Below are 27,749 nucleotides of genomic sequence, written 5' to 3'. Positions count from 1 at the left end.
CATTTGAAGGCAATAAGCAAGAGATAGCAACACATACTGCAAACAGGTATATATATCTGCAGACGTGTACCAATGAGAACTGCTAGCATGACCACATCTGAAAGCAGCTCACTGAAGTCAGACATCGAGAACGCCATTTTAAAAAGCTAAAATCCACACAGGGGCGCTTTTCATTGGTTTCAAGAAGGCTCAAGTAACATACACAACACTATGACACATCAACAAGATCAAATCTGGTTGGTAGATATATCTTGCGGTTTATAGTCATAATGTCGAAAAAAAAATGTCGACAGACAAAAATTTCGAAAAAAAAATGTCGAAAATAATAATGTCGACATCCTATACTTATAATGTAAAAAGTCATTTTTCGAAAAAAAAATGTCGACATTTTTTTTTTTGACATTATGACTATAAACCCTTAAAACTATCAACACCTCACCCAACACCCCCCTGCCACCCCCCCACACCCCCCAACCACCCTTTCACCCCTCATACTCAACACATACCAATTATTTATTTATTTATTTATTTATTCAATAAATAAATAACCTAAAAAAGGATCATTTACTATGGGGGGGTCCCCTCCCCAAACCCCCCTCACCCAACACCCCCCTGCCACCCCCCCACACCCCCCCAACCACCCTTTCACCCCTCATACTCAACACATAACAATTATATATTTATTTATTTAGTCAATAATTAAATAAATAAAAATAGTATTTACTATGGGGGGGTCCCCCCCCAACCCCCCCTCACCCAACACCCCCCTGCCACCCCCCCACACCCCCCAACCACCCCTCATACTCAACACATCATATATATATATATTTATTTATTTATTCATACAATAAATTAAATTTCGAAAAAATATCGAAAAATGTCGACATTTTTGTTTGTCGACATTATTGTTTTTCGACATTAATTTGTCGACATTTTGACTGTCGACATTATTGATGTCGACATTATGGCTGCACACCATATCTTGCAACACGTCATCTATTTAGATATAGCTAATGTGCACACTGCACACCCTCAGTAAAGTAATGTAAAGGTAGTTGGATAGACCTTATTAATATTCTTTTAATGTTGATTAAGTTGCGGGAGAGAGACAGGCACTCGGGCAGTGAATATACAAGTCATGTATTACCATGTTATGTGCATGATCCTTTTAAAAATATATATATTTTTCACAACTTTGCAACTTCCCTTACCATCTCTCTCTGCTCCTTCTACCCAACCTACTACCAGTCAAGTGTTGTTCTCAAATGTTCCCTACTATCACTTTCATTGACAAACAGGAGGTTCTGCTATCTTCAATGTGACTTGGTGCTTATCAGGAGACTCCTTCCTTGTCATCAGGAGGATAGCTCAGGGGCAACGGAAGCAAGACGACAAGGAGCAACACAGGTTCGATTCCTGGGTTCGTGCTTAGAAACCTCTGGGTATTAACCACGTTATAAATAACCTATCATATCATATCGTCTTTGGAGGTGGTGAAACCTGAAATAATTGGCTCCCTGAGTTGTACAGTGGTGCAACATGAGTGGATTTGATTACATTTGAAACATTAACATAATAATCAATCAGTTATTAGTTCACTCGCTAATCCAAAATGTCCGTCTTGTTTGCAACAACTCATGGTGGAGAGGTGTACTCGCATCCCAGTAGAATGTAGTCACAGAGTGCATGGGTTCATGCACAGGCCATGACCTTTCCAAACACGCCAACTCTCCCCACACTGTGGCACAGACTATTGATATGTAGACATCTTACATTGCCATGCAATTTCAATGTATAAGCACGACTGCCGTTGCTACCACAAGGTGTTATGCAGACAGTGTGCCACCCCTGATATATTTCCAAATTCCTTAAAAATTGTCACTGAAATGAAGCAGCTGCTATTGTCACAGGTGCAACTGAAATATACAAGCATTCAGATTACAGTGCTCTGAGTCCCAAATACATGTAGCAGTATTTTCACGGTATACTTCTTATTAGGTATTGAATCAGCAAATGCACGCATTTAATATTTATCACAAAGGTTTTCGACTCAATGTGCATGTTAAAGCATCATTTAATGTACCACGTGTTTAAACATCAATTGTACACCTCAAATGTGTATAAGTCATCCACATATGCCAACATAAACCAATGGGGGAATGTGCATGTTTCAGCATTATTTAATTTACATCAATCAGGAATCAGGGACACAGTGCTCAGGTAAATTCTGGTAATATTAATGGAGAGATACACTGTTTGATGTGAAAGATATGTTTACCGATTTAAGTAAATTGCTCTCTCCGATGTCATTTCAGGTTTAATTCACCATTGTAGGATACTCAAAGGTAATTGAGTATCCATTGCAAGGATCGGTTTTAGAGCACAGCAATGAATCAGTGATTGATGTTGCCTATTGGTAAGGCGGGCTATACAATCAATGAGAATTGATACTTATGAAATTATAAAGGCTACGGAAATTCAAATAGATGTGTCTTTTATTTTTTTACCCGTCCCTCTTTTTTCCCTTCTTTCTTTGCCCATGAAATGGCTGAGACCTCATTTACATGTGAATTGCACCGAATGGAGCATTGAGACATGGATGTGTATTAGATAGAAAAAACATCTCAAAACGGATGTCTTAATTAGCCCTGATGAAACCTGTGTGGGTGCAAAATATGCACAGGCGCCAATTGCTTTATGTTGGCCTAAATTGATGACTTATACACATTTGAGGTATAGGGTTGATGATTAAACACTTTTTTTTAACAAATAGAAAATATGTGCATTTGATGATTCAATACCTAATATATAAAGTATACAGTGAAAACACTGCTATATTTTGGGAGTCAGCACACTGTAATCTGTATGCTTGTATATTTCATAAGCATTAATGTGCCTTACGTTTTCATTGGCAGTCGGCGGAGCACAGTTTGAGTTATTAACCTCTGGTCCTGAGGATGACGATTGGAATTGTCCTAATGAGATGTGCTTTGGGTTTAATAATGGCCCTTCCTGGCTAATACAAAATGGCTGCTGTGTTGGGATTACAAAGGTCTATAACTCCACTGACAGATGAAACATACCTTATCCATGCTTCAGCATCTAGTTTCTAAGACAGTGGCCATAGTGTGAACAGATAGAGTCACAATCCGGACTTGCCTTTTATTAAATAATGTACGGAAAAGACGAAATTACTCTATTAACTTTTTTGACAGGTGATTGAAATCACATTAAAGAGGACATTTTTGTGGGTGTAGATAAAGAACCCCAGCAGTAAGCACATCACTGTATAATTTCAAGTTCACTAATGATGCCTATGGCCTTGGTCCATGACTCACTGTGACCAAGATTCTTTCCCCATGGTTATGTGGCAATGGAGGTGACACACACTGTAATGGCAGCATACTAGCATGGCCTCTTAATTTTTCTTAGCCTTTCATATGCTAGGCTGTGATTCCTGAAAATGCAGTACCACGGTCAATGTGACTTTTGCATTTGATACCAATTTCGTGCTCACGGTTGTATTTTCACATGGTGTAACTCACAAATGGTGAAGTTGAGAGAGTGGGATGGATTGGCTGACATTCGATTTTGGTCACCCTGAGTTTGCCATTTCTCAGAGTTGCAGCCATACATAACTGTTTGACAGTGGTTGAAGTGTACGAAAAGAAGTAGTGGAACTATGTTCCCTGCTGGCCTGCACCCACTCCCCACAAACCCCATCACCACGCCCCCTCCCACACACAATACCAATCCCCAAAACATGCACCTGATTTTTAAGTGAACGTTTAGTGCAGTGCACTGAAAGTGCAAGTTTCAGCTTCTTCCTACACTTTGATTTTAAAACGAAACCATTTCGGAACAGTTTCTTTTTAAAATAAAAGTATAGGAACAGTAAAACTTGATTTAAAAAAGTAGAGGAGCACCGCTCCCGCTCACTTCGACCACTGCTGTTTGATTAATGGGGAATGCTTCTCTCCCGTGAATTGATTAGCAAAGATGGTATTTTAGCAGGAGCAGTTAACACAGTCAGTATGGTGAGTCGGTTGTGCAAGTCTTTAGTGTGCGAAGCAGTGGGGTAGTCTCAAGCTCACAGTGCATGATGACAGCAGGACATGCACCCTTCCTCGAGACCAGATCAACACCCTGTCATCAGATATGATCTTCCAGAGGAGAGGACATCTGACATCTTTCAAGCAAGCACTCTCTGCAGCATCCAGCCAAAGAGCATGTCTGGGCCGCCATCTCCATTGTGGGAGCATAATGGGCACAACCTTCTTTAAAAAGCATATAATTATACAAGGGGTGGTTGCTGCATGCAAGGTGGCATTACCCCGAGGACACCCGCAAATTATGCATCATACAGGACAATTGCTCCAACCACACCTCTGCAGCAGTCTTTATGAGGGAACACGGGCTCTCTTGGGTCCAAACATCCCCAGAATTGCTGTATCAAAATGATATGGGCACAACTTAATAAATAACACAAATATGTGCACAAGCGTACCAACAAGGAAACATTCTTACAGGGCATCTAAAGGTTTTGGTGGTAGGTCCCGACCCTCGACACCAGTGTAAAGACAAAAAACATATTAAGAAAGCTCCCCATTGTTGTGGAGTGCAGTGGGCCCACAACCAACATATGAATGGACTCTATGGATGGTGGAATAAGGTGGAAGCTTTTTTGTTGGATAAGAATGTTTCTGTGAAACTGTTGTTGTGCAATCCAATGAGTGTGAGAAAGAAATTGTTGTTCAGGGACTGGATCTTCACCATGGATCAATGTAGTGGTTTAAAGTCTAGAGAAACTATGACCATTGAGAGTGGGAGGGTCAATGAGTTACCCAAATTCATGGTCAAATTACCCTCACCAAAATATCGGGACTTACTTCTTAGACGTCATCTGAATATCCTCCATACAAGAGAGGTTCTGTTTAGGAGGAAGATGGTGGTGTTTATAATGCAACCTGTTGATACTGTAAGAGGATCCAGCATTTGGAAACCCCGGAGCATCTAGTAATGAATTGTGAAGCTCTGAGGGAGACTCAAGCGTTTGTTCTTGATGATTCTCTATGGATGGGGTCAACTCTTACAAGGGTGGAATGGTGGAAGTGGATGTTAATTGGCAATAAGCCCAGGTTGGTCATTGCTGTGATGAAAATGCTTAATGCTGTGTTATCAAATTGGGGGGACCACCTAGGATTGAGGGTGCAGATTGATTGAACTCTGGTTGGTCGATTCTGAATTTTAACTGCTTTTGGTTTGCCCTGACTAATTAAGTGGGAATGTAGGGGATTTGATTGTGTTGCTGTTTGGTTGTAGATGCTCTCTGGAAATGTAATGTTAAAGGTTTATTTTAAGTTGATGATTGTTTTATACATAATTGACTTCTAACCAATAAAACATTTATATATATTTTAAAAAACTAATGGACTCTATACACCACAATTTTGTTATGTGTTTTTATTTATGTATTTTATTGTTCACTTTAGGATTTTCGTCCACATTTCTTGTTGAATTAAAATATGACATTATTGTGGGAGCAACATCACAAGTGCAGGACAGTAGGTTAGCACTGTATGCAGTGCAGGGTTCAGAAAGCAGTGTGCTGTGAGATGGTGACATCCAGTAGTTGAGCTATGAATTACCTATTGTACAATGGAAATGAAGGAGAGGGAAGGCACAGGAACAGTCAGCGTTGGCAAGAAGGGAATTTTGATGGCAGTCAGTGGGCCTTCTCTGCGACCAAGTGAATGGTGGTTGAAGTATGAAGTAAGGTTGATTGCTGTCAATCAATCAGCAACTGGTATCATGGAGCAATGTGGGTGAGGTGTGGGAGGTATGTGGGAAGGCTGCCAGTTGACTAGTCTCTCGTCCCAGGGGCCAACGGTGGGTGGGGTGGATGGAACAGGGGAATATCAATGGCTGTCCGTAAACTGGCCACTGGTTTGGGGCACTAAGTGTGGGATATGCGCGGAGTGTTCATGAGTTCCACCTTTTCATCCAAAATAATTAATGGATTTTATTTTTATGAATCTGAACCTGTCAGCCATGAACAGAGGTAAGCATGGTGGTTTTTAGAAGAAGAGGAAGGGCCATTTTGTTAATTGTTAATTTATTCATAATGACTTGGGTATTCTCTGATCAATGATTTTCAGCATGCAATCAGGCACTTGGTTACACAGATTGTTCTTCCTTAGAGCCAAGGAATGTAGCCAGGTGACACATAGCACAGTGGGCATCAAATCAGAAAGTAGGTTTTAATCCATTTGTACCCAAGGGTTGCCGATATGACAACTAGCTGGTGGGCCCTACAAGCTGGTTGGAGTGGGGAGGGGAGTAGGGCAAGGCAAAGAATCTGGGTGAGTGGAAGTAGAAGAGAAGGCAATGTTTACCTGTGTGGGACACATGGTGAGAAGGTAAGAGAAATTGGGAGGCTGGTGAAGAGAATGCAAAGAGGCGGGAAGAGGTGACTGCTGACTTAATAGGAGGTGAAGGGAGCATGTCAAAAGGGGGTCAATCTGGGGGCTCTTGCGGATGGATCTAGATCTAGTGCACTCCCTGCTTCAACATCATCCTTCTAATGCTCATCAAAAATGTCAAGTTCAAAGCAGGAAGCAGGAACACCGTGTCTCACCACTAAACGGTCCAAAGTGTCTCGGACTTTATGTGCACTATGCACAGGATGTTGCAAACACCTTCAGTGCTCTGACAGCTTGATGAAAATCAATTCAATACTGATGACTTCTTATTGACTTGGCATCCCCATTCATTGTGAATTAGCTTCGAACAAAGACCTTGCAAGAAACGGAGGGCAGGGTGGAATAACATGAGCCACGCAGATGTCCTAATCATGTGACAGAAGAGAAATGAAACTTAAGAAAAGGTGGGGGCATTGTGAATGTGAGGGGCACGTGTGAAGCATTGACTGATTAACATAGGATTACATTTTCCTTAAGAAAAAGAGCATTGTATGTTCCACTGAGCTCATCCTGGACTCATATTAAAGGGGATAAGAAGCATGTTGGTACCATGCAAATATGAGTTCTGTGTGATATATACAATTGGAGTTATGAACACAATTATGATTCTGGCATTCTCACAATTCTGAGGAACTGGAAAACTGGTAAAGTGTCAGATTGTGAAATGAAGATGTGAATTGTGGAGTGTCACAGTTTTCACTAGTGCGGCATAGAAGCAAATTGCAAAAAATGGTAGCTCCTCCCAGGAAGGGGGTGCCGAAATAAGATTAATATTTTCCGACGCACCACAAAATATAGAACTCAAAAATATATATGTGCCTGCAGTTATCTGAAAAATTAAGTTAGCTGCCATGTTGTGAGACTTTATGAACACTAAAAAGATAAGCCCACCTGTCATTTTGGGATGATGAATCTTTCTCCTCCCTCAGCCTCTATCATTCACACCTCCCAACTCCTTGTCCTATCAGCAGGCAGTTGGTGCATTGGTGGGAGGGGGAGGGAGAGAGCTAGCCAATCCGTATTGTGGGAATTATTATAATATGTGAGTGTCATCAGCCCTATAAGAGATCAGTTTTCAATCTGAGAGGGACTTTTCCACTCTATTCCTGGATGTAGTCCACTTCTGGACTCCTGCAAGGAACAACTAGCAGAGAGGCATGGAGAGCTACCAAGGTCATTAGGGTAAACCTTGCCAGGAGAAATGCTGTTTACCAGAAAAGGCCTTAAACCTTGCATAGGAGACAGAGACTGGGAAATCTAGAAGCTAGCTGGGCCTGCCGTTTGAGGAGCCAGAGGAGGACTGAGTTCTGGGGACTATATTTGACCGAAGCCGTTGACCAGATCTGTGCTGTCCTCAGAGGAGCCCTGCTGTCTCTCTGGATGCCCCATAACCAAGTCCTCCCATTTAAGTAGATTCATCCAAATGCCAGCAAAAGTGTGGGGGGAATCTGCCAGCCTTAATCTCCATCTCACATAATGGGTAGTGGGGTGGACTGGGTATACCCTTGGCACATTTAATTAAAAATATAACTATATTAATACTTCTATAGAAAAACACCCTATCCATTTAAATTGAATTGTGTTGGGAACTGCCTACCTTAATCCTTTACCTTTGACTATGGCGGAGGGGGGTGAAATTGAGTTGACCCTTAGCACATTTAATTAAACTTAAATCAATACATTTCCATATAGAAAAATCATGGAATGAGTGTTGTTAGAGTTCAAAACTAACAAAGTTCATGCCCAGTGTGTTAAAGCCGGTATAGACAATAAGTACTTGGGTGACTATCTTTCCTGAACCCATTGACCTCTGTACAGAATTGGGTGTCCTTAATCCCCAAAAGAAGCAACCCTAAAACTATGCCTTTCAAGTGAATGTAGACTGTGCAAAACACATTTTCCCATTCATTTCAAACAAGAATCCCAAAACATTGCATTTCCTTTGTATAAGTGGTGCAAAATGAAATTTTCCATTTATTCTCGAACCAGAATCCCCAATGCATTGCACTTCACTGTACTGTGTGTTGATTTTTCTCATATAGTTAATTCCCAAAACCTTTCTTTCAAGTAAAAATCCAAAACGATGTTCCCATTGCACTCCCACTCCCTATACCTCACCTTCACACCAAAGTGGTCATATCTGCTTGATGCCTGGAGGATGGGCCTTGCTGGGAGAAAAGAGCACGGTAACAAACTAAGCAATCACTGTGTGTGTTAGATTGTTCTATGGGTTCAAGTGCAAGAAATCTGATGTAAAGTGCTGACCTACCATCTCTAAATGTTTATCAGTGTGTTGTAGTAACAAATGTTCATTAGAAATATAGATCAGTCAATTGGCGCAAGTAATTTGCAATTGTGATATTGTGTAGTACCACAGCGTTGGTGGCTGATGCTTTGTGACTGTTGTATTATTCTTTGTAAAAACTTAAATATATACATATTCTTACTATACACTGGCCTAGTTTCTAGCTTGTTGATGTTAAAGAGGGTAATTTCTGAATGCTACTATATAGGCTGCAGGCCTCACTAAAGTTGAACCTGCAAAGTGCTATATCTGTGCCACCTTGTTTGGGGGGAGGCACTCCCTGAGTTGAAAGTGGCCGTCCAATAAATTGTGACAAATTGGGGGTTCGTCCAGGATTTGGTGCAGAGTGTTCAATAATGACATTTGCAGCAGCAGCAGACAAGTCATGTGGGTGGAATTGCATTGCAGTCGATAGAAAGTTATATTTGCATTGTTAAGGTGCCATTCAGATGTGTACCCTGGATTCCAAGGTGGTTTATAGATAAAACAGTGTTAATTTTAAGTTATCATTGTGAGTGGAAAATAAGCACAAACAGGCTCAGCTCAAGGCAGACATGTATTCCATATGCTGATCATGGAAGAAAGATACCAGAATAGTGTGGCTTCTATGCAAAACCAGGCTGAGCTTTTGAATCAAGCCCAGAAAGAGCAGAAACAATTAGAAGCAAAAGCGCAACAGAGCCAAAACGTAGAGTTAACATTAGAAAATCTTATTGAACAGCTAAAAGATGAGTGAACAACACAACGGCAAGCAAATGCAGTGTGTGAGACTCCATTTTCTGCACTGAAAGGGGAGCATAAAGAATGTGTGGAAAATCTAAGCGCAAGTCAACACAAATTAAATGAGCAGGTTGTTCATAAAAGACCCTACTTAGAGGACATTTTCACTTTACAAGCCCTGGTAAAACAACTGAAGGCTGAAAACGGCCAGTTAATTATCAAAGGGGTTAACTCTCAAGGTAAATTTGATCAGATGCACCAAGATCTGAATACCTTGAAACAGCAGAGAGAGCATTTAAGGGAAGAAAATAACACATTAAGTCAAGAGAATAGTGTCACGCCCCCATCCACGCTACCCTCGGACACACCCCGAAACCCGACTTCCACCACCACGAAAACACGGCAGGCACATAAAGCACACCAGGTCCCCACACGTGTCAGGACACGCTCTCACCTGCAGGCCTGCCAGCAAGGGGTTGGCCAGGAACGTCAACGCCGACTTCTGCCTCTTTTCCTGTTTCGGCATTGGCAGTTGCCGTAGAGACGCGCCGCAGGCGTCTTATAACGTTTCAGTCTCCGATACCTGGGGAACCCTTCTCAACAGGTTCGATCACGTGACGGGTGACAGAATCACGGTCACGTGATCGCAGATCAACATTCAAAAGCGACGCGCTGACTGCCATTCACGCTTCACAGCTGATTTCCTGTTTGGCATTTTACAGACTACGGACTAACCTTGCTACCTCGACCTTGGATTGATTTTTGGATACTGATTTGGTTCTTCCCCTCATTGTACTTTTGGCTGGAACTTGCTACCTCCTGGATACGACCTCGGCTCCTCTCTCGGATTGGTTTGGATTTTCCTTTTGTACTTTTGCCTGGAACTTGCTACCTCTTGGATATGACCTCGGTTTACCCATCGGACTGCTGTGGATTTCCCCTTTGTTACAGCTTTTGACTCTGTTCTTTGGATCACGTACTATTCAGGACTCCTCTACCTGATTGGCTCATAGTTTCAAGTTTCCTGCATCAGGTGGTGACTACACCTTCTCTAGTGCCTTGCCAGGCTGCCACCCTGTCGTCAACCTCTGCCGGCTGCCTCAGACAACATTCCCTACACCAACATTGGGTTCTGACCAACTACTCAGGGTAAGCACCCTTGTAGATTCATTAAGTATTCGGGTCTGGGTTTGTGTTTATTATCTAACCCACTTGTTTGCCTTACAGTGGTCGGGGGGGCATCTTCCGGCATTCCTGGTTCCGGCTGACGACATTCACCACCTGTGGCCTCAAGGATCACTTAGGCAGTAATTTATTATTTGCTCGAGTGGTACTTGGGGACGGAGGTATCATCGTCTACACGACCAGCAAATCTCGACAGACTATGAAGCCTTTTGGTCGTCCAGACAATGGAACCCGCTGCCGGGATCCCGTGGCTGCTCTAATGCAAGCTGTTGCATCCCTTAGAACTGATGTGGCGGCTGCTACCACCACGCTACATCATCGTTTAGACAATATCCAAAGCACCCGCAACCCGCTACCGGCTGATGCCGAATTTGGTGACCAGGCACCCCCAACCCCGGGTCCTTCAGTACCCCCCACACCACCGGCTCCCGTGGTATTGCCTACCCAGTTTCCTTTGGCACCACCTGAGAAGTTCCAGGGAGATCCCAGGAAATATCGTACATTCAACAATCAGTGTAAGCTTCATTTCCTTTGTCGACCATTGGTGTTCCATGACTCCACCACAAAAGCCGCTTTCCTACTCTCCCACCTGGCCGGTGTTGCTGCTACTTGGGCTAATCCTTTCCTTGAGAACGATCACCCGGCCCTTTATGATTTTGATCTCCTGGTGAGCGAGTTGGCCAAGGTATTTGACACCAGGTATAAAGCCCAGTCTCAAGATCTAGAGTTACTAGAATTATCCCAAGGTAGACAGACCTTAATAGAGTACATCACACGGTTCAACCAATTGTCAGCCGAGACTTCATGGCCTGAAAACAAGAAAGCCTTGGTATTCTACAAGGGTCTGTGTAACACTATGAAGGACGCTCTTTCTGTCATCCCTTCCTGTCCAGATGCATATTCTGACCTAGTAGACCTAACCCTCCAAGTAGACGCTCGGAAGTCCGAACGTCGGGCGGAGTCTGGTTTTTTAACAAAACCATTGCCCTCTTCGCCAGGTGGCACAGGTGAACCCATTAAAATAGGGGGTCTACAAAGTCCCATCACCCAGACCGAAAGAGAACGCCGGAGAACCGACAATGCATGCTTCTATTGTGGCCTCAATGGTCATTTTGTCAAAGAGTGTCCACGGCGCCCGAAGAATAAGACTTCGGGTTTTCAGAAAGCTCGTCCTTGAGTATGGGGGACAAGACGAGCTCGGTTCACAACCCCGGGGTTCCTATCTTCGGCCCAGTAAGACCAGTGGTCGTTCAGGCAGTGCTTCACCGTGCTAGAGAATGTTCACACACAGTCCATATTGTCATTGATTCAGGGGCTACCGGTTGCTTCACTGATATTTCTTTGGCCAAAGCAATGAACCTTCTACTGATGACCAAGACACATCCCGAGCCTGTCCAGACTGTGGACGGGTCCTCTCTCATTTCCGGTCCGATCAAACAACAGACCGTTCAGATGGACGTGATCATCCAGGGCAATCATAAAGAACAGCTGTCCTTCGACCTGATATCAACCCCACAGTTCGGGATAATCCTTGGCCTTCCCTGGTTGAAAAAGCATAACCCACTCATCAATTGGGGTATGGGTCAGGTGTCCTTTGAATCAGAAGTTTGCCAACACTTTTGTTTATTGGAAGACGAAGACATTAACAACCCGGCAAGGGCACTTGGGGGGCTACACTTGGTCCCTGTAGTGGAGAGTGGTCCTCCCGAAATAACGCATACGGTTGGAGCCACTATGTCGGGAGTACCCCCAGAGTATCATGATTTTCATTCAGTTTTTGATAAAGCATCTGCCGAGGTGCTGCCCCCTCACAGGCCATATGATTGTCCCATTGATTTGATCGACGGGGCATCGCTTCCCAAGGGATGCATTTATTCTTTATCACCCTCAGAAGAAACGGCCCTGAAGGAATACATTCACCACGCTCTACAGTTAGGTCATATCAGGCTTTCTTCTTCACCCGTGGCCAGTCCAATTTTCTTTGTACCAAAAAAGGAGGGCGATCTCCGCCCTTGTGTTGACTACAGGCGTCTGAATGCGATCACTATGAAAAAACGCTACCCCATCCCGCTCATCTCTGCTCTGCTAGACAAACTGACCAATGCTTCAATATATACTAAATTGGACCTCCGGGGAGCATACAATCTAGTTCGTATGTACGCTGGCGACGAGTGGAAAACAGCTTTCTGCTCTCGCCAGGGGTTATATGAGTACATGGTGATGCCTTTTGGCCTGCAATGCCCCAGCCACTTTCCAACGGTTTGTAAATGATATATTCAGTGATATTCTGGACATTTATGTCGTGGTGTATCTGGACACATATTGATATTCTCCCAAACACTTGCTGAACACGTCCTTCACGTCAGAGAAGTTCTCACCAGACTCAGAAAGAACTCGTTATATGCTAAGCCCGAGAAATGTCTGTTTCACACAGCCGAAGTAGAATTCTTGGGTTTTCACATCTCACCTGGGGGGCTAACAATGAATCCGTCCAAAGTCCAAGCCATCACAGATTGGCTGGTCCCTGTCACATTGAAGCAACTGCAATCTTTTTTAGGGTTTGCTAATTTTTACAGAAGATTCATCGCAAACTTCTCCTCCATTGTGGCCCCCTTAACCGCATTGACCAGTTCCGCAGCATTGTTTGATTGGACCACAACACATCAAGCGGCTTTCGACACCCTCAAAACCTCGTTCACCACAGCTCCAGTCCTGCAACATCCGGATCCGGAGCTCCCGTATGTCGTAGAAGCGGATGCTTCTTCGTTTGCTTTAGGTGCCGTCTTGTCCCAACCATGTCCCACCACTGGGGCACTACACCCGGTGGCTTACCATTCCAGGAAATTCACACCGGCCTAAACACATTATACGGTCACTGAAAAGGAACTCCTAGCCATCTGAGACGTGTTTCTAGTCTGGAGACACCATCTTCTGGGGGCAAAACATCAGACTACTGTCTACACTGACCACAAAAACCTACAGGACCTAGCATCACTGAAGTGTGTCAATAGTCGACAGGTCCGTTGCACCTTTTTTTTGCCGCCTATGACTTTCTTGTCAAGCATAGACCTGGGATGATCCATGGTAAGGCTGACGCCCTTTCCCGTTCACCTGGGGGGTTCCTCTTCCGTTATATCCTGAAACACTCCTGGGTAAAGGCCATGTTGTGTGTGCTTGCACTCCACCCCCTCCTATGTTAACGGCTATACGCCAATGGGTTACACATCATCCCCAGGTATTGACTGATTGGGATCCCGTCATGCAGGATGGGTTACCCTTTGTTCAAGGAAAACTGTCCCTGCCCACCAGTGACACTCGCAACCAAGCTTTAGAATGGTCCCACAATGCTCTTATCAATGGCCACCCAGGTCAGCGACGTACCCTAGAATTGTTAAAACGCTGGTGCTGGTGGCCATCGATGCGACGAGACGTGGAGACGTATGTTAACACCTGCTCTACATGCGCACAATGCAAGACTCGGAGGGGTCGTCCACTGGGACTACTACAACCGTTACCCATACCCCCGAAACCCTGGCATACGGTGTCAATGGACCTAATAACAGACTTATCCCGTATACAAGGTTACAATACGATTTGGGTAGTGGTAGACTCGAACACGAAGATGGCCCGTTTTGTACCCTGCAAAGGCATTCCTACTGCTCCCTCATTGGCTCGGATGTTCTTCAAGTCTGTTTTTTGTCTGTTCGGTTTGCCATGTGTCATTGTGTTAGAACGGGGGTCTCAGTTCACGTCACGTTTCTGGGTGGCCCTTACCAAACTACTAGGCATAGATGCCCGTTTCTCTTCGGCCTACCATCCAGAGAGCGATGGTCAGACCGAGAGAGTAAACCAGGCCTTGGAACAGTACTTACGTTGTTTGGCTTTGCAATTCCAATATACCTGGCTTGATTCACTGCATTTAGTGGAATTTGCTTATAACAATGCCTTGCATTCGTCCACTGATTTTTCTCCATTTTTCTCGCTCTATGGCCAACATCCACGTACCCTGCCCTTTTCTGATTCTGACCTTACCAGTGCCCCTGCAGTACGTACCGGAACCCCTGCGGCAAACGATTGTGTCCGAGATCTCGCATCCGTACATGCCCAAACCCTTGTCCATCTCCAAGAAGGCCAAGTGTCGATGAGGACTGCCGCTAATAAAAGAAGGAAAGATGCCCCAGCTTACAAACAGGGTGATCGGGTATGGTTTCTACACGTCATCTACATATACCTGGTTGTCGTAAACTGCTGCCCCGCTTTGGCGGCCCATATAGGGTCTGCAAGGTCCTAAATCCGGTGGCCTATCGCCTCAATGTCCCCGCTTCATGGAGGCTGCACCCTGTTTTCCATACATCTCTCCGCAAACCTTGTCCTGATACCACACGCATTGTTTCCACTCCCGGTCCTGTCTCTGTGGTTTCCCAAGAGGAATACGAGGTTAGCGCTGTTCTGGGTTCCCGGGTTGTTAGGGGGCAGTTGCAATATTTGGTGGACTGGCTGGGTTATGGTCCTGAGGAGCGGTCCTGGGTTCCATCTTCTGATGTTCATGCTCCGTTGTTGGTGGCTCAGTTCCACAGGGAACACCCTTCCAGCCCACGGGGTCGTGGGCCCTTGAGGGGGGGTTCTGTCATGCCCCCATCCACGCTACCCTCGGACACACCCCGAAACACGACTTCCACCACCACGAAAACACGGCAGGCACATAAAGCACACCAGGTCCCCACACGTGTCAGGACACGCTCTCACCTGCAGGCCTGCCGGCAAGGGGTTGGCCAGGAACGTCAACGTGGACTTCTGCCGCGTTTCCCGTTTCGGCGTTGGCAGTTGCCGTGGAGATGCGCCACAAGCGTCTTACAACATTTCCGTCTCCAACGCCTGGGGAACCCTTCTCAACACGTTCGATCACGTGACGGGTGACGGAATCACGGTCACGTGATCGCAGATCAGCATTCAAAAGTGACGCGCTGACTGCCATTCAGCGCTTCACAGCTGATTTCCTGTTTGGCATTTTACGGACTACGGACTAACCTTGCTACCTCGACCTCGGATTGATTTTTGGATACTGATTTGGTTCTTCCCCTCATTGTACTTTTGGCTGGAACTTGCTACCTCCTGGATACGACCTCGGCTCCTCTCTCGGATTGGTTTGGATTTTCCTTTTGTACTTTTGCCTGGAACTTGCTACCTCTTGGATAGGACCTCGGTTTACCCATCGGACTGCTGTGGATTTCCCCTTTGTTACAGCTTTTGACTCTGTTCTTTGGATCACGTACTATTCAGGACTCCTCTACCTGATTGGCTCATAGTTTCAAGTTTCCTGCCTCAGGTGGTGACTACACCTTCTCCAGTGCCTTGCCAGGCTGCCACCCTGTCCTCAACCTCTGCCGGCTGCCTCAGACAACATTCCCTACACCAACATTGGGTTCCGACCAACTACTATGGGTAAGTCCCCTTGTAGATTCATTAAGTATTCGGGTCTGGGTTTGTGTTTATTATCTAACCCACTTGTTTGCCTTACAGTGGTCGGGGGGGGGCATCTTCCGGCATTCCTGGTTCCGGCTGACGACATTCACCACAAGTGGCCTCAAGGATCGCTCAGGCAGTAATTTATTGTTTGCTCGAGAGGTACTTAGGGACGGAGGTATCATCGTCTACACGACCAGCAAGTCTTGACAAATAGTGCCATGTTTCAGGAAGTGTGTTAGTTAAGGATGGATGTGGAGAAAAGCAAGTCATGTTCTCAGGAACTTACTGACAGTAGGTTACAAAATGCACAAGTAACAGAACATGTGAGGCAAGAAGAGTTTGACCTATAGCAGGTAACACAGGTCAAAATTGTGCAAGTGAAGGAGATTAGTCTCCTGAAAAAGAAATTCTCTGAATATGCGCAGATGATGCAAGCCTCACAGGAGGAAAATGAGTCCCATTGTGAAGAGAACAAGTGACTAAGTGACTGATTAATGGCACAAAGTAAAGTGCTAGAAGCCACTCAAGCACTGGTGTCAGAATTGAAAACTCAGACCTCTGCATACTACCAAGAGATAGGGACTGAGGAAAACAAATGTGAGAGTTTGGAAATTGCAATAGCCAAATATAAACAGGCTATGAGGCACTCTGATGAGTCAGGGTATGGAAAAGCACCATCAGATTATGGAGTGATGTCCTCTCTACCAGGGACCTCAAGCCAACTCACCACCTCATATGTACAGAGTGCAGCTGACTTCATGCATAACACTTCTCAAGAGCAGGGAAACATGAGGCACCTGGACTCACCCAGGCCTAGTCCAACTGATACAGAAGGCCAGTCCATATCCGACATCGATGAGGGTTCAGGGTTACCAAGTAGAGGGGAACATGGCCAGACCAGTGGGCTCTGGGGATTTAAAAATACCCCAGCATGTACTTCTGACCAGGAGGGCTCCTATGATGAAAAGATCAGGGAGTTGGACTGGCAGATAATGAAGTTACAAAGGGACCACCTGGTCCGCTTTGCTGAAAGAGAAGAACCAGAGTTTAGGCCTCAAAGGAGCATCTTAAAAATCTCCACACATTTAGTGAGGTGGGGGTAATTCCCCACCATCCCTGGAAGGAGGGATGTGGAGGATGAGTACTTTCCATCGTGAAAAGGGGAGTACACGGGAAATTACCATGAAAACCCACAACAACACAGGAGAGCAGAGTCCAGAACCCGTAATTCTGGGAGGTATTCCCTGTCGCATAGAGGTAGGGAGCGCCTAGAGGACAGGGAATGGACCACCAACAGTAGCAGCTCTGAGTCAGAGGATGTATGGATTCATGTGCAGCGGAAAAGGAAGTCTGTCAAACAGAAGAAAGGTCTTGTGAAAGACCCAATTCGGCAGATAAAGGCCATAAAGAGCTTCATGACTCTACCATAAGAATGCCAAATAATCAGTATGGGAGCATCGAGAGCTTTATGACCAAATTATGACATCATTTGGGATTACAATTGATAGACATTTCATGGATATTCATGGATATTTTGCTAAGTGGATATTGTCCCCTGAATACCCCAGCTTCTTTGCAGGGCTGGAGTACAAAGATCACCAAAAATGGTCCACCTATAAGGCGGACATTCTTAAACACTTTTCAATTCATAGGAACCCACAGGAGGCCTGCAAAAAATAAAAAAATGAAAAGGTGTAACGCTCACCTGATTCCCGCAGAGGCGCCGGTCTTGACTGGGTGAATGCCGTATCTTCAAAGGTGATGTGTAACACACGGTTGGCTCTTTGGGCTGGACCTCTGTGCACTGTATGTCTGACTCGAAGAGTAAGATGTCTTAGGTAAGTGAACGCCGAGCTCTCCATCTGCCTCGGGGCAGGGTGCCGTAACCAGTTTCTTCACTGGATAAGGGTGCAGGCCTCTTGACCTCAGAGCACTGCTGTCCGTCGTTAACTGCACGAACGGTAAGTTCTGGGCACTTCAAATGTCTTAAAAGTCTTTTGTAATGATATCTCTTGTTTTGCAGGGTTCCGGTGATGGCGGATGGCGGGCTGATGAGAGTTGAGGATCGAACCCGCGTGAGGAATAGAAGCCCTGGAAGCACGTAAGTAAGCGCTTGTAGCCTGCTTCACGATGCGCACTAACTGTCCCTTTTATCTTGCAGGTACAAGTTCGGAGCTTTAGAGAAGCTGAAGGGTGCTGGAATACCCACTGGATTCGGTGTGGGAAGGAGTAATGGCACATGAGTAATAAAGTTGCCCAATGTCTTTAAACGCACCTTCTTTTGTCTTTCAGATGCGGGATGCAGCGCCGAAGGCCTCCAGAGCGTGCGAAGAGCTGGTAAGCTTTTGTCTTTCAGATGCCGGAATGCAGTGCGAAGACCTCCGGAGCATGCGAAGAGTAGGTAAGCCTTTGTCTTCAGATGCCGGAATGCAGCGCGAGGCGTTGGTGACAGCCGATGGACCAGGTAAGAGATGCGCTGCCACTGAAGACCGTAGTGCTAACCTGTTCTTTCTTTGTCTTTACAGGTGCTGCTGAAGACTGGATTCCAGGATGGTAAGCCTTTGTTCCCTTAGGCCCAGGATCAGAAGCAGAAGACACGATGAGCATTCTGCTGCAGAGAATGCAGAATAACACAAAGCAAGATTCATCCATCGGGTGTGGTTTAAATAGCCTCCTGTAGTGCTTAGGTGTCTCCTTCCACAGCCACGCCTAGGTAAGAAAAGAGTTCCTGCTTTCCAGAAGAGTTCCAGTGTTCTGAACCTAGGGAGTGGATCCTGCCCCACCCAACAGGAAAAGTAGTCCCAAACAGAAGAGGATCAGGGGTTCAACTGGCAGGTAAGTAAGCAGCATGGTCTGCTGCAGGTAAGTCCACCCAAGCATTATGAGCCCGGCGCTTCCAGCGCTGGGACTGGGCATCTTTATGAGCCTGGTGCCACTGGCGCCAGGACAGGGTCCAAAAGGTCCCAATTGGGACTGGCTGGCACTCGGAACCGGGGTTATGGGTCTGCTTCCAAGGGAGTCGGGCAAGTCCTGATCTTTTGGAAGCAGAGATCATGACAGCACCCCCCCTCAAGGCCCCTCCCAAACCGGGCTTCTCCGGGGGTTTGGGCTTGTTAGGAAATGTTCGATGAAATCTTTTGATTAGACGAGGCGCATGGACATATTCTGCAGGTTCCCAGGATCTTTCTTGGGGACCGTAGCCTTTCCAGTCAATCAGGTAAAATAGTTTAGATTTGGAGATCTTGGAATCCAGGATGCTTTTGACTTCAAACTCGAGTTCTCCATCAACTAGAATAGGTTTTGGAGATGTAGTTAGTCGGGTTTGAGGTTGCACGGGTTTTAATAAAGAGACGTGGAAGACCGGATGTATCTTCATGTGAGGGGGCAAGTCCAACTTGACCGCTACTGGATTTACTATGGTAGTGATGGAATAGGGACCAAGGTATCTTGGGTTGAATGTGCGTTTTCCTTTTAGAGGTAGATATTTGGTGGATAACCAGACTTGATCTCCTACTTGATATTGGGGGGCTTCCTTCCGATGTTGGTCTGCTCCTTTCTTGTATTGTTCTTTAGCCCTTTGAAGGTGAGAAACGGCTTCCTTAAAGGCTTGGGTGATTGTAGAATGCAGGTGGTCTACTGCTGGTGTTCCAAGATCTTGGAGTGGATCCAACTCCGAGGTTCGAGGGTGACTACCGTATAAAAGAAAAAACGGGGTCTTCCCAGTTCCCGAGTGGACAGTGTTATTGTAGGCATATTGGGCTATCCAAAGGATATCTTTCCAAGTTTTTTTAGTTTGTGGTAGCATGCAGCGCAAATACTGTTCCAGAGTTTGATTGGTCCTCTCGGTTTGTCCGTCGGTTTGAGGGTGGTGGCTGGTCGAAAGTCTCACATCAATTTGAGCCGACCGACAGCAACTTCGCCAAAAATTAGAAATAAATTGACTACCTCGATCCGAAATTAGAACTGAAGGAAAACCGTGCAGTCGGACGATGTTTTCGAGAAATTCTCGGGCCAGAGTTGCTGCTGTTGGTAAGCCTTTGAGTGGAATGAAATGCGCCATCTTGGAGAATAGGTCCACGATTACTAGGATCGTATTGTATCCGGAGCATGGAGGTAGATCGGTGATGAAGTCCATAGAAAGCGTATGCCAAGGGCGAGGCGGGATGTCAATAGGGCGTAAGAGGCCGGCTGGTTTTTCCTTTTGACTCTTGTTTTGGGCGCATACTCCACAGGACATTATAAAGTCTCTAATATCTTTTTTCCAAGACGGCCACCAGAAGTAGCGCTTGATCTTTTCCGAGGTCTTGGTCATACCGGGATGTCCTTCCATTAAAGAATCGTGATAACAAGAGATTACCTTTTTCTGTAAATCTGTGCTGGGCAGGTATAACCGTTCTTGGAAATATAATAGGTTGTCCTTCACCGTAAAGTCCTTTCCCTGCAGATGCCAATTCTGTATGTCTGCTGGAGTTACCAGTAGCCTGGCTTTATCCTTAACTTCCTCTATGGATTGTGTGGCGATTACACCTAGAATTCTTTGTTCGGGAATGATAGGTACAGGTTTAGGATTGATCAAATGTTCTTCCACTCCCATCCGAGAAAGGGCATCAGCTTTACCGTTTTTTGTACCAGGTCGATAGGTAATTATGAAGTCAAACTCGGCAAAGAATAGTGCCCAACGGAGTTGCCTAGAGGATTGAGCTTTTGCGGTTTTCAAATATTGCAGGTTTCGGTGATCTGTAATCACAGTAACGGTGTGTCGGGCCCCCAGAAGATAATGCCGCCAAGCCTTAAAGGCGGACTTGATAGCTAGAAGTTCCTTATCAGTAATAGTGTAATTGATTTCAGGAGGCGAGAATTTGCGGGACCAAAATGCCACGGGATGCAACTGATTGGTTACTGGGTCCTTTTGTGATAGAACTGCCCCCATGGCAAGGCTCGAAGCATCAGTTTCAACGATGTAGGGGAGTTCTGGGCGAGGATGTTTTAAGATCGGTGCAGAGATAAATCTAGTCTTCAAATTCTGGAAAGCTTGTTCCGCCTCGGTAGACCATTCAAAACGTTTGTTTTTCTTTAACAAGGCGGTGATGGGCTGGACTATTCGAGAGAATTCGGGGATAAACCTGCGGTAAAAGTTAGCGAAGCCTAACATGCTTTGAACACCTTTTACGGAGGATGGCGATGGCCATTTGAGAATTGCATCAACCTTCTTTGAATCCATACGCACTCCGCTAGGTGATAATATGAATCCCAAGAATTCAACTTCAGTCACGTTGAAAACACATTTTTCCAACTTAGCGAAAAGTTTGTGTTGACGCAATCTCTCGAGGACCATTTTCACGTGTTTCCGATGTTCAGTTTCCGATGAAGAATAAACGAGGATGTCGTCAATGTAAACAACAACACACACATCTATGAGCTCTCTGAGGACATCGTTCATAAAATATTGAAAGGCGGCCGGGGCATTGCAAAGTCCGAAGGGCATGACCTGATATTCAAATAGCCCATACTTGGTGCGGAAGGCCGTCTTCCATTCATCGCCCTCTTTTACTCGTACCAAGTGGTAGGCTCCTCTAAGATCCAGCTTTGTATATATGCATGCTTTTCTGACTTGGTCCAGGAGTTCAGGGATCAAAGGTAACGGATATCTATTCTTAACGGTGATCTGGTTCAGGGTGCGATAATCTATACAAGTTCTAAGGTCCCCTTCTTTTTTTGGAACGAAGAACAAAGCTGAGGAAGCAGGGGACTTGGAAGGACGAATAAACCCATTCGCTAGGTATTGATCCAGGTATTGTCGGAGGTGAAGATTCTCAGGCTCGGTGAGGGCATAAATTCTACTACAAGGAGGAGTAGATCCAGGTATCAGGTCTATCTGGCAGTCATAAGACCTATGAGGAGGTATAGAGTTAGCCTGATCCTTCCGGAAAACATCTTGGAATTCTAGGTATTCAGGAGGTAACTGGGGAGCCTCCGAGGAAATTGCTGCCAGTGCAACACCAGGTCGAGGGTGACAAGTAGAGACACATTCTGGAAACTGAACCGTTCTTGCTCGCCAATCGATCTGAGGATTGTGCTTCTCTAACCAAGGAATTCCTAGAATAATCTGGAACTGAGGGGCCTTGATCACATCGAACACGATCTTCTCATGGTGTCCATCTTGACTTACTAGCGTCACTTCTTGGGTGGTATGCGTTACTGGTCCGGAGGCTATCTCCGTACCATCCACCGTAGTAATGACGTCCTTTACAGCCTTTGGACAAAGAGTCAGATTCATCCTCAAAACCATTTCATGATCCACATAATTGCCGATGGCACCGCTGTCGACGTAAGCTTCAATCGCATGTAATCGATCCGGATGTTCAGGGCTAATGAGGACCATAGGTATCACGAAATGCGAGGTCACTGAACTGGTTTTAACGCTCGGCAAGAGGACCTCTATTCTTGTCGGGCGAGGTTGTTTCCCTGCTCAGAGTTTGTGACCCTGGTAACTGCAGCTCCTACTGCCTTCTTGGCTGGTTTCACCAGACAGTCTCGAAGAAAGTGCCCCGAGTTTCCGCAATAGAGGCATAATTGCAGCTGTTTTCTCCTTTCCCGCTCCTTTTGTGTTAGTGGTCCTTTCAGGCCCCCTATTTGCATGGGTTCCCCGGAGTCTACTCCTTTGGTAGGAGTTGGTGGTTTGGAAAATACTCGAGCATCAAACTTGGAACGATCGGCCTTCCTGTTCTGCAGTCTGTGGTCAATTTGAACGACTAAGTAAATATAGTCCGAACAGTCTTGCGGGGGATTCACTACTTGGGCTAACACATCTTTGAGCTCTCCACGTAGACCTCTATAAAACAGCGTAATCCTTTTGTCCTCAGGCCATCGAGTTTCCACTATCAGTCTGTTGAAAGACGCAATATAAGCCAAAAGGTCTTGATTACCCTGTCGCAATGAAAGGAGCTCATTGTCCAAGGCCTGCCCCTGTGAATGTCTTGCAAACAGTTTTTCCATACTGAGCTGAAAAGCTTGAAAATCATGGAGAACCGGATCATCTTGATTAACTAGAGGGATCGACCAGTCTGCCGCATTGCCACTAAGGTACGAAAGCACGAAAGCTACCTTAGCTTGATCAGTTGGAAAGGCTGCTGGCCGGCATAAGAAGTGCAACCGGCACTGATTAATAAATACTGCAAACCTCTTTGGGTCACCAGAAAATCGTTCGGGCGGAGCCAGAGGTACATTCCCAGGTAGGTTGATCTGCACTGGGTTCGTAGAGGATGTTGAAGGAAGATTTGCCCCTGATGCGGGTAACGGAGTTTGTCCGGCTTGTGACTGTAGCAATTGTCTAGCGAGATCGTCTGTTCGCTCCTTGGAAATAATCAGTTCCCTTCTTAGAGCATTCGTTTCCTGACGGGCTGCATGCACTTCTGCTCTTAGTTCCCCAAGTAACTGGGCTAGCTGGTCGGTATCCGAGGTTTCCATAGCGCCTGGGTGGGAGTTTTGCGGTAGGCTTTGTGTTCTGTAACGCTCACCTGATTCCCGCAGAGGCGCCGGTCTTGACTGGGTGAATGCCGTATCTTCAAAGGTGATGTGTAACACACGGTTGGCTCTTTGGGCTGGACCTCTGTGCACTGTATGTCTGACTCGAAGAGTAAGATGTCTTAGGTAAGTGAACGCCGAGCTCTCCATCTGCCTCGGGGCAGGGTGCCGTAGCCAGTTTCTTCACTGGATAAGGGTGCAGGCCTCTTGACCTCAGAGGACTGCTGTCCGTCGTTAACTGCACGAACGGTAAGTTCTGGGCACTTCAAATGTCTTAAAAGTCTTTTGTAATGATATCTCTTGTTTTGCAGGGTTCCGGTGATGGCGGATGGCGGGCTGATGAGAGTTGAGGATCGAACCCGCGTGAGGAATAGAAGCGCCTGGAAGCACGTAAGTAAGCGCTTGTAGCCTGCTTCACGATGCGCACTAACTGTCCCTTTTATCTTGCAGGTTCGGAGCTTTAGAGAAGCTGAAGGGTGCTGGAATACCCACTGGATTCGGCGTGGGAAGGAGTAATGGCACGTGAGTAATAAAGTTGCCCAATGTCTTTAAACGCACCTTCTTTTGTCTTTCAGATGCGGGATGCAGCGCCGAAGGCCTCCAGAGCGTGCGAAGAGCTGGTAAGCTTTTGTCTTTCAGATGCCGGAATGCAGTGCGAAGACCTCCGGAGCATGCGAAGAGTAGGTAAGCCTTTGTCTTCAGATGCCGGAATGCAGCGCGAGGCGTTGGTGGCAGCCGATGGACCAGGTAAGAGATGCGCTGCCACTGAAGACCGTAGTGCTAACCTGTTCTTTCTTTGTCTTTACAGGTGCTGCTGAAGACTGGATTCCAGGATGGTAAGCCTTTGTTCCCTTAGGCCCAGGATCAGAAGCAGAAGACACGATGAGCGTTCTGCTGCAGAGAATGCAGAATAACACAAAGCAAGATTCATCCATCGGGTGTGGTTTAAATAGCCTCCTGTAGTGCTTAGGTGTCTCCTTCCACAGCCACGCCTAGGTAAGAAAAGAGTTCCTGCTTTCCAGAAGAGTTCCAGTGTTCTGAACCTAGGGAGTGGCTCCTGCCCCACCCAACAGGAAAAGTAGTCCCAAACAGAAGAGGATCAGGGGTTCAACTGGCAGGTAAGTAAGCAGCATGGTCTGCTGCAGGTAAGTCCACCCAAGCATTATGAGCCCGGCGCTTCCAGCGCTGGGACTGGGCATCTTTATGAGCCTGGTGCCACTGGCGCCAGGACAGGGTCCAAAAGGTCCCGATTGGGACTGGCTGGCACTCGGAACCGGGGTTATGGGTCTGCTTCCAAGGGAGTCGGGCAAGTCCTGATCTTTTGGAAGCAGAGATCATGACAAAAGGTGACACACAACCTGCAGTGTGGGGAAGACCAAGCATCTAGAGAGTTTGTGCAGGAGCATCAACACATATTTTCATGCGCTTCCAAAATACATAATGACCCAACTAGTAAGGAATTTCCATGAGTGTAGGAACCTGGATTGGGTGATTAAACAGGCCACCGGGATCTATGAGGTCCAAAGGCCCTCTGAAAATAAGAATAAGCCCAAAACAAAACATCAAACACACCTGCCGTTGCAACGATAGCAGAGGTGAAAAATACTCCCCATTAGACTTGGAGTTGGGGGGCCTAAAAATACTCCTCCCACCAATAAGCAGAATGAGAGGCAGATGAGACCCTTGGATCCAACCCAATTGGGTGGTAGCAGGCAGGATACCAGACCAATGCTCTGTCTGACCCTGCGACCTACATCAGTCTGAGAGACAAGGATAACAGACCCATCCTGGGGTATGTCTACACCCACCCCGGTACAGAAAGGGGGGCATGACCAGGTAAGTACCGCCCCTGGAAACTTCCTTCAAAACTTCCCTCCAAACTTCCCTCAGGAGGCAAGTACTACTCCAACCCCCAAACTAAGCTTCTTTCCCAGATACCCTTCAAACCCTAATTTCCAGAAATAATCCTCCTCTCTCTCCCCGCTTTCACGACAATAGATTCCCAAATCCAGAAGTGGGACCTAGGATGGAAGGTTATCAGGAAAACTTCCAATACCCAAGCTACTCCGGGAAAAGGGACAGAACCGTAGAGACAAGTCCAACAATTAACAGAATACCTGGGACCCATGTTGAGGGCTCAGCAGAACCCTCAACTGGAAACTGCTGCCCAGAATAACTCAACACCTGGGTCTGATGACCCGGGGGAGCAATGACGGGAAGAAAACTCTGACAACCAATAGGTTCCTGAGGAGGGGGCCAGGGCGAAGGGAGATGTGAAGCCCTAGAGGAGGCTTCCTTTCCTACCGGAACAAAACCCCTGGAAAGCTCTCAGCCTGAATATGAATCTCCTACCCCCGAAAATCTGCAACCTAAAGAACACAGGGTAAGTTAGAAAAGGAAAAAGAAAACCCACTTTGTAGAGGAAGTCCACAACATCCCTTTTGAAGGAGAAGAATCCCTAGAGGATTCAGAGAAGAAAATCTTCTCTTTCAGGGATGGAGGGATCCCTCCCAAGGATTAATGGGTCCCAAAAGACCCTTATTTTTTTTGGGGTATGTATGGAAACTGACCCAGAGCAAGAAGTTCTTAAACCCAAACAATGACACCCACAGGACCCAGAAATCATAGAGGTATCTTCCCCCCAAAAAGGTTTGGGGAACTGTCTCCATTAAAAGTGGGACCGCAAAGAATCAGGGTGGGGGGGTGGAAAGGGGACTTTCAAATCTCACCTTATTCTGGGTACAAAATCTTTTTTAAAGATTCCCGGACTTCAACACAGAAAACTGTCCAAGATCACACAATTATATAAATGTTAACTACAAAGCTGGCACATAATGCACATCTTCTTTGCCCCCATAAGGAGAGGGAAGGAAGATATTACGCTCCTGTTGAGGTACAACGTCAATGTATATTATCAGCACTTGTGGATACTGGATCACAAGCCACCCACCTGTCTAAAAATGCCTTTGATCAACTGAACTCAGGAAGGGGGAGAGTGACCAAATCCCCCTCACACCTCTTCCCGGACAACTCCAAAACTTCGATGGGAATTAATGTTCCGTCAAAGGGACTGCAGATCTGGAAATAAAAATTGGGCGACGTAGGGTGAAACACCTGGTTATAGTCATGACTCCACAGGACACACCTTGTTTATTGGAGAATGACCTCCTTCAGAGGTTATCACCCCAGATTGACTGTGTGAGGAACGTCCTCTGGACCCAGACTAACCAGCCAATCAAACTAAAACAAAGCACACATTATGTCAGTTTTAATGGCACATTGAACAACGGTCCAACAAAATAGAATTCCATTTCAGGAACAATCAAGTCCCATACATCACCGTCATCTAAGTAGGAGAGCAAACTGGTGATGACCACCCTTGTCCATTCTTGAAAATCAGCCTTCCTCCCAGTTTTAAGTGGCATTCCACACTGGAGCAAAATACTCTGAAATTGCATAGCAATCCAAAATCAGAAGCAACCCAGAAGATGAAAAAAGATGATGAAAAACCGTCTCAAAGTCTGACCGACACCCAGAAAAACAGTGAACAGATGTTTTTTCTCCATTCAGATAAATGATGGGAAGAAGCCTGTTCTTGCCAGACTATACAGGAATAACAGAAGAAGCTTCATCAGCGAAGCATTATTCAGGAAACTCCCAAAAGCTCAGACCATTCCCTCATTTAAATTGATTGAAAATGGGAAGTAGGCCTGGAAACTCCAAATTCCAAAAATCTCCTACCTAGTAGGTTTATGTTAAAAATGTCCATTGGCGACAAAAGCATAGAACGTAATTGTTGGGTCGTGAGAGATGTCCCTTCTGCCTTTTATTTAGGCTGTGAAATTCTCAATCGATTTGCAATTAATTTGGACCTAATTAAGAATAAATCCGTGTCCCGATTGGGGTGTAACCCCAAGGACTTTGACAATACTGAAAAAGCATTTTGGTCAGCTCAATTGCTGCCTTGTATGGTTTAAGTTCAAGTGAGAGAAGAGGGTACCATCTCAGGACAGGTGCGACAGTGACACAGCCTCAAAAATCAGAACGCATATATACATTTGAATTAT

This window comes from Ambystoma mexicanum, chromosome 9, assembly GCF_040938575.1.
Source record: "Ambystoma mexicanum isolate Mex_15411 chromosome 9, UKY_AmexF1_1, whole genome shotgun sequence".
NCBI classification, from domain to species: domain Eukaryota; kingdom Metazoa; phylum Chordata; class Amphibia; order Caudata; family Ambystomatidae; genus Ambystoma; species Ambystoma mexicanum.
This window is presented reverse-complemented; position numbering follows the sequence as displayed.